This window comes from Pyxicephalus adspersus, chromosome Z, assembly GCF_032062135.1.
Source record: "Pyxicephalus adspersus chromosome Z, UCB_Pads_2.0, whole genome shotgun sequence".
Classification (NCBI taxonomy): Eukaryota; Metazoa; Chordata; class Amphibia; order Anura; family Pyxicephalidae; genus Pyxicephalus; species Pyxicephalus adspersus.
This window is the reverse complement of record NC_092871.1, coordinates 70,792,350-70,800,696: the sequence shown is the minus strand read 5'-3', so window position 1 is coordinate 70,800,696 and position 8,347 is coordinate 70,792,350. Positions and strand designations below refer to the sequence as shown.

The 8,347-nt window shown below is 34.7% G+C and overlaps 1 long non-coding RNA gene across 1 annotated transcript in view; it reads right to left on the bottom strand.

The window, feature by feature from the left end:
- Positions 1 to 4,712, bottom strand: part of LOC140343367 (uncharacterized) — a 44,662-nt gene extending 39,950 nt beyond the window's left edge. Inside the window, exon 1 of the long non-coding RNA XR_011923306.1 lies at positions 4,574 to 4,712. This is a non-coding gene — a long non-coding RNA (uncharacterized lncRNA). The remainder of the gene's footprint in view (positions 1 to 4,573) is intronic.
- Between the last annotated feature and the right edge of the window lie 3,635 nt (positions 4,713 to 8,347).

Genomic DNA, 8,347 nt, shown 5'->3' with positions numbered 1-8,347 from the left:
CGACTCGAGAGAGAGTCCAGCCTAGTGTGCCTTTTTGACCTCCCAAAATGGCCTAGTAGCCAAAAAAGTTTGCTGACCCCTGCACTAGAGGTTAATTAATCGCTGTGGATTCTCAGGGCTGCATTCATTCTTGCAGCCCTGGGAATCCTCCTGTTTGCGATCCCCGGCACTAGAGGTTAATTAACCTGTAATGCCCGGGGATCGCAGTGGAACTGCAGATGAACTCTCAATGGAGTTTCTCCATTAGGAGTTCATCTGCAGTTTAGATCCCACGGTCACTGTGAACGGTCATAGGAACTGAACTGCAGAACAACTCTAAGTGTAGAAACTGCATTGAGAGTTCTCCTGCAATCAGCTGTGATCGCAAAGTTCCCAAGGTCACCGGGCTGTACTTATTAGCCCCATGACCATGGGAACTGAATTGCAGATGAACTCTCAATAGAGAAACTCCATTGAGAGTTCATCTGCAGTTCCACTGTGATCCCCGCACACTAGAGGTTAAATAAAATTGTAATCACTTCAACACAAATATTAATATAAGTTGCTTCTCCTTAGGAAGGTTACTTACTCCCTAAGAAAGTTACTAATATTGGCTCTTAATCCAAAACACCTGATTTTACAATTATGGATTTGTGCAGTGGTAAATATAGGCTGCATATTTATTTTTTACATAACAAAATCTTCATTATTGTTATTTTCCAGAACAGATTCATCGTTGCATTTTTATGTGTCACTTGCCTATGTATATCACCTTTATTTGTAGGCACTGCTTGAATGATAATTTAATAATTGCTTGTTTAAATATGCAAAAAAAATAAATCTTTAAGGTGTATTTACTTTTTCACTATGCTGTACAATCTGGTCTACTTTAAGTGCAAAGTTAAGTGTATGTTGTGAACATACAGATGAAAGACAATTAAAGAAAATGTAAACTTAAAAAATAAAAAGCTTTTAGAAAAGAATAAAAATAATTGCTATTTTCTGTATACACCGTATGATGCAAGTGCCTTACAGCATACACTCTGGCAAATTCCTAGAGCTAGGTGTTGGTGCATATGAGTGCATCACCAAGCTAGGCTGGAAAGTTTAATCCATTCTATTTGGAATTTTTTTATGATGTAATAAATCAAATATGTTTCTTTTATATAAATACCAATTTTGCAAAATAGTGGCTGTAATGTTGAGTTGAGAAAGGGATGTGATGTAGCTGCAATGGCCTCTAATGATGTGTTGTAGTATCTATTTACTTGTCTAATTATTTATCACTTACAGAAAATGTTTATAGTTTATTGTGACTGTGTGCACTAAAATGAATTTCAATGCAATTTTTACTGAAAATATAAACTTAATAAACAGTTGCACTAATATTCTGCTACATAAAAAATTAAATTACCATCATTGTATCAATACAGAGTCTAAGAAATGTTATAAAACACCTTCAACATTTTATTTTTTGATTGAACAAAAAATTAACCTCATGACTATGTCTACATAATTTATTTAGGTTTTTATCGCATGATCTGATCTTTGGCCATAGGCATTAAAGTGTACGTAACCCTCCTTTCCCACTTCCAAACCAAAAAAATACAGCCCCCCCAAAAATAAAACTTGAGCCTGTGCCTTTTCTGCAACTGTTCAGAATTTCCACCACATGATCTGTTTTTCCATGCCTGTGGCTTACTGTGCCTGCTACCTCTTCAGGTTCTGTTTACCCCACATGCAGGTAGCTAAAAGCACTTGATTAACAATGACGTCTGCACTAAAATACATTTACTCTCTCACATAAATATTTGTTAAGTGCCCAGTACCAAATTAGAGGAAAAATGTATTTTAAGCCATTCATGTCATCTTTTTTTACTGGTTAAAGGAAGCTGTGGAAGGGATTGTTATTGAAAGTCTCTGACTTAGGTGGAACTAATCCATAAAACAAATTGTGACCATGCAGGCCCTGTCTTCGTTCCATTGTTGACTGCACCATCTTCTTTCTTCTCCTCTTCCTGGAGCCGATCTTCAGCCACCTTGATTGCTTAGGCTGGTATGGTGTAGCTTCCGCACATGCCGAGCACATCTTGGCATTCTTCTTTATAATAATCAACAGGCAGGTAAATATTTTTAAATATGTTTTTTTGCAGATGGGCCATAATCCAGTAAACCTGAAATGGATCTAGTCCAGGGTTAAAAACATTTTCTAAATATTAGCAATTGATGTTTAGGAAATCCTTTCCAGATTTGCTGGATCACCCATGTTCATCCACTCTTTCTTCTCCAGTCTTGGTGAGCATAAATACTTCTTATTGTGGGTACAAAGCCTTAATGACACTTTACCTAGCAGGTGTACCTAATAAAGTAGCCATTGAGTCTATATCTGTAAAATATTGTCTATAAGCTTGTTTTCACAATCCCTAAGGGAACTAGCAAGTACATATCCCAGCATTTACTTAACAACCATGCATTATAAGATCTTGGTACTTTACAAAAAATGTTAATAGTGGACTAGTTACTTATACCTGCGAAAACCTATTTTTTTTTTCAACTTGGTTTTATGTACTAAATGAAAATGCATGTCACCCTCAAAACTGGTAAAACAGCCAAATCATACTTCCACAGAAATTAGATAAAAGAGAAGGGTATATTGTAGGGTATGGGTTCATTCTTTTTCGTGGTATTGCAGCTAACCCCTAAGTTTTTATGAATTATACCACAGTGCAGGATCCAAAACATGTATAAGCATTTTGTAGTGAACAAGTATTTATACAATGCTTATATCCTTCTTAATATGGATTATTGTTGACAATATAGTCAATTATTCTGTTTGATCGTAACTCCTTTTATGCTTCATTAATTACACTATATATGGTGACATTAATGACAAGCAATCATGTATGATGACTGTGGTCCAAAAGGTATATGATGAATGAATTAATTTTTTGATTCTGTTTATGATGTTTATCTACCTATTATGTGCTTATTGTAGTAGCTTATATATGTCTCAAGCTCCCCTGACAATGTGACAATATGGCAAAATGCTTCTGCAATTAGGAGACTTTGGGATCTCACCCACCAGGGTATACATCAAAGATCTGGTTTGTCCATAGGACCTCGCAGGATCCATCTTCTTCTCCTATTTTACTTTATTAGCAATACTTGTCTAGAGTTATTAAAAAACAACAAACCCCCATATCTCTGCATGCTGCAAATGCAAGAGAATGGGGGACAGTGGAACTGAGTTTTTTGTACATTGTTTTGTTTGACTGTAACATATTTTCAATATATTGTGCAGCAAGGTGGTTTAGAGGCTAGCACTCTGGCCTTTTCATCTCTAGGTCCCAGGTTCAAAACCTGCCAGGGCACTATCTACGTGGAGTTTGCAGGTTCTCCCCGTGTCTGCTTCACATCCCAAAAACATGCAGTTAGGTTAATTGGCTTCCCCCCCAAAATTGACCTTAGAATACATTAATGACATATGACTATGGTAGGGACATAAGATTGTGAGCCTCTTTGAGGGAAGTTAGTGTCATGACTATGGACTTTGTACAGCAAGGTGTAATTTGATGGCAACATATAAATTCTGTTTAATAATAATATAAGCAGCAAAAAGACCCCTTTCTCCATTCCTTTCATTTTCTTTGCTTCCACAGAATTTACTGTGTGCAAAATGTTCCAGGATTAGCAGCACATGTACAGGAAATGAAAATAGAATATTCCTGAAATCTTTAGTATATCTTAGCCACTCTACATTCACAGTTAATGTAGCGTACCAAATACTGATCTACAGATCAATGTAGTCACACTAAAAATGCTTTACTCTTCAGTAGTTAAGATATTGTGTTCCCTGGGTAAACAATTATGAACCCAAAGCCAAATACAAATATCTTTGTATAGATTTCCCTCTGCTGTTGTGCTTTCCTGTTTAGTAAATCTGTCCCATTATACATAATCATCATTTTATCACAGAAAGTAAAGGTTGTTACTGCATATTAATAAGTATTTATATTAGGGCTGAATAGCTGATAGATTTTAACCTCATCACTAATAAATGTAACTGCTTGACAACCGTCCCTTTATTTACAACACAATATTTCAATATTTTTACAGAGGAAGTAATTACCAATAATTGGTACATATAATTTAATGCAATTATTTGTTAGTGATTAGCTCTAATCATGGTACTACAATTAACTGGACATTGTAATATTTTAATCTCTAGAAAGGATCTAATCATCATTTCTCCAGTTCATGTTTGTTTGTTAAACAAAGATGCTGATTATTATGCACAAGTCATTTTCCCTAAACCTACTTTTCATAATTAATTTACAATACAATTTTTATTAAAGTATTACCACTCAGCAACCAATAGCATCAATCTCAAAAGAAAATACTGCTAAAAATGATAAACTAAAGGAAAAAAAAACAAATCTTTGATAGCTTCTTGTATTTTTTTTTACCTAATCATTATTGATAAATTCTCTGTAGAAATACTAGAAAAGTTTTACCAATTATTTCCCAACAACTTACGAAAGTTTCCTTGTGTGGTAAAATTAGACAGTTTTTAAAATAGAATGAAGACACTTACCTTGTTTTTTCAACAAATGAGATATTTGAAAATCATTCCTTAGACATGAAAAGAGGAAGCAAAACGGTCCTGTTAATCAGCCATGTGTCCTGCTGATGGAACAGTAAGCATCTATTTGCATGCTTTAGTTCTATCTGACCAAGTTGTTTGTGATGCAAATAGAAGTCTTTGAGCAAATCAGTGCCTGTGCAGTCTGTGCTTGTGCAAAACAGCTCAGCCTCCTTCTTTTCAGGAACTCCACCCTCCTAAAACTGATATTTCTCATCAAGTGACACAAGTTAGGCAGACTGTACTATTTATTGTACACAATTTTTCCCTCATCCTAATTTTTTTAAAAAATAATGATAAAGTATACAATTTTTGTACAATGCAGATCTTTTTTATGTATTAACCCCCTGGCATTCTAATTCTGTCCAAATTTTAATGCAAAAAGCGTTACATATTTTTTGCATAGAAATTTATTTCACATTGTAGGCTATAATTCTTAGACATTACCAACTTACCATAATATGTCCAAAATGTAATACATTTATTAAATTTAACTTAAAAAAAATATAATAAAAAACAATATAATAAATAAAAATTGTATATTGTATAAGAATATCTTTGTATTGGATTTAATACAGCTTTTTTGTATTGAATCCAATACAAAAATATTTAAATTTCTCGTTGATCCTCCCGCCCGCACCAAGGGATGCACTGCTGTCACCGGGAAACCCCGGAGATCGCCTCTGCACTAAGTGGCTGGAAATCGGAGACATCTAAAAGGTGTCTTAAAACTTTCACTATATTCTACCTTTTCCCACTAAAACTGGTTCTATATTACCAGCCTTATTTAACATAGCATGACAATTTGAAAGAATGAACTAATAAGTTTTGCAAGTCTAAAACTATGTACACATGCTTTTTAATTGTTGCTGTAAATATTTGTTAGTAGTTGTTACCAGTGACAGTAGAACAAATGAGAAAAAAGTGCTATACATAAAACAGTGCTCTTCTCTATGTAAAGGGGGAAGGATGACTGGGAAACACTCAGCTATGTCTTCCCGAAAGGAAACCAATAGTGGTCCATAGTGAACTGACCCTGAGGATCACCAAACAATGTCAGGGGACACCTGTACATCAAGAGGTAATGATAAATGGTTAATTAAGACAACAAAAATCTAGCTTGTGTATAAGGCCTAAATAGGGTCTGAATTATGTATATCATACTATATTTAAATCTTTTCTGGCTGGTGTTTAAATGTAGCTTACTAATAGTTTGTTACTGCTGAAAGTTTTATAATGTTGCAAGACACAAAGGAGACTGTATTTAGTCTTTAGGAATCAGGAATGCCTCTTAAACTATATTTAACATACAGTGGTGTCCAGCTTTTAAAAACATTTGGAGTAAACATAGTTATGAGGCAACAAATGACAAAAACAACCTCTGGTTTATTATGTGAAACAACTAAACAAATTATTATCTGATGGCAAGCTCACTAAACTTTAATTATGAATGGTATATATACAAGGGTGCAGCTTAAAAATTCAATTTGGTAGTTTATAAGAATGAGAGGAAACCAAATGCAATTTTCTGCTCACATTTTTATTATCATTTTAACTTTTTCATTTTCTCATGTGTTAAACTGGAAAAAAAGGTTTGTGGCTAGCCAAAGATGGACTACACAACTGCACACAGCAAAAAAACAATAGTTGTCTGTACAGTGGTTCAGGAGAACCACACATTTGGCAGATAACACTGCCTATTTACTTTTCATAAGTTTACCTTTAACATTTCTTTAAAATCAGATGTTTTCAGCAAACTTTCACCATTTTAGCAAATACATTGTAGTCGTGGAAAAAAAATAGGCTGGTTTTGGCGATTTGTTTTATCGTGCAGTATGCTTTTAATAACCTATTTATTATTGTAAACCTGTTCTTGCACTACAAAATATACCTGTATTATCCCTAATATTTTACAAACCCTTCACAGTAAGTAAAAAAATTAAAATGAACAATATACCACAACAGTTCACAAAAAAACAAAAATAACAATAGGACCAAATGGTACTAAAACTATTCTAACACATTCTAAATATTTTTTAACACATTTTGCCTAAATCGCTGAATGAGCAAGTAACACTATTTGCTTTGTTTAAAATTCATTACTAGCAACCAACATATTTTTGCAGCAAAATCTATATCACTGAAATTACTTTGCTTTCCTGATTCTAGCAAAGTTTTTCCCATATATGAATGCTCAGTTCAGCTCTGGGGCATCCATTGAACTGTCTATTGTTAGATGTCAGTAATATCCCAGAACATCCTGGAATTAAGACAATAAACACCTCCAAGGACCTTAATTAGCTGTAATAAATCTTTTGCAGAAGAATGTTCTTCAGGGACAGCTGTCTCAATGTCTTTTGTCAACTCTGAGAGGTCAATGTCCTGAATGAAATCAGCAGTTTCACTGCTCAAAGATGAAAAGGCATTAGCAAGACAGAGTAGCATTTTTTGGAGAACCCCTCTAAATCTGGTTTCATTGTTGAGGAGTCCTTAGCTACATTTGTAAACAAAAATTCTGATGTGTTGATGTTGTGAAACTATAGACACTTGAGGATGGTCTACATAATTCCCTCAGACATGTGTGCCTGTGACCTGGCCTGTTCAGATGAATGTGGTTATGGGTGATTGTTGGTGTTTAGCCTGTGGAAGGAAATGGGATGGATGAGGGAGGAAAGCGGTATAGGTGACCTAATTACTATTTCCTCCAGCAAATGGATTCTGCAGATTGTAGGTGAATAGAAAAGGTCTAATTGTGTCAACAGTTACTATGTCCACTTAGATAAGCAGGTACATTACTGCACTGTACCAGAGATGAGTGAACATATTAAATCTTACACATCTACACTTTTCAGTATTCAGATTAGGTTAAGTTAGTATTCGTCCAGCACACTTGGATAAAGGCCCTGATTCATCAATGAAATGCGGGTACGCTGGACGTACGTACGTTCGCCCTTCCATCGGGCCGGTTTTTCGTGGTCCAGAGCCAAGTGGGCTAGTACACGCGCCTTCACTGCCAGCTGGATTCCTGCCTTGAAAATAATGAGCAATAGGGGTCGTGAATCTGCAAATTAAGGCAATTAAATTTCAGCTGCGCGATTAAGGAGGATCTGATAAGCTAATGGTGAGATCATAGCAATTAATTAGCGCATACCTGCTCTCTGTTCTGTGCGTATCTACAGTCCATTACAGGTAAGTTAGAATCTTTAATACTTCATATTCTTTTGGGTAAGTGCTACTTTTTTAGGTTACATTGTACTCATTACCAAAATGAATTATTTATTGTTACATTTGTTGCACTGTTTTCATACTTTTTGGTTTCTTTTGCAACACTGCAAACTAATTGAGATCAAGCTGTATATATACTAGTTAACAGTTCATAATATGTTATCACACACTAGTATGAATTGTAAAAATTTGTCACCAAGCATTTGTGATCTAATTAAAATGTCATTGTAGTTTGGCTTGATAGAAATGAAATAATTGAAAAAAGGATTATTGTCAAAGGTGGTTTAAAAAAACATTTAGTGATTTCACTTGTGTATATATGTCAAAATGCAATTAAATGCATATAAATACATATGCATTTACATTAATATTATTTAACTGGACTGGTTTGCGGGGGGGGGTGTCATCAAGTGCTTGGATGTTATGCATTGATGTGACTTTGTAATCCTCATTATTGCTGCAATGTTTTTGTGCTTGGTTTGTAATGACAGTTTCTGTAGT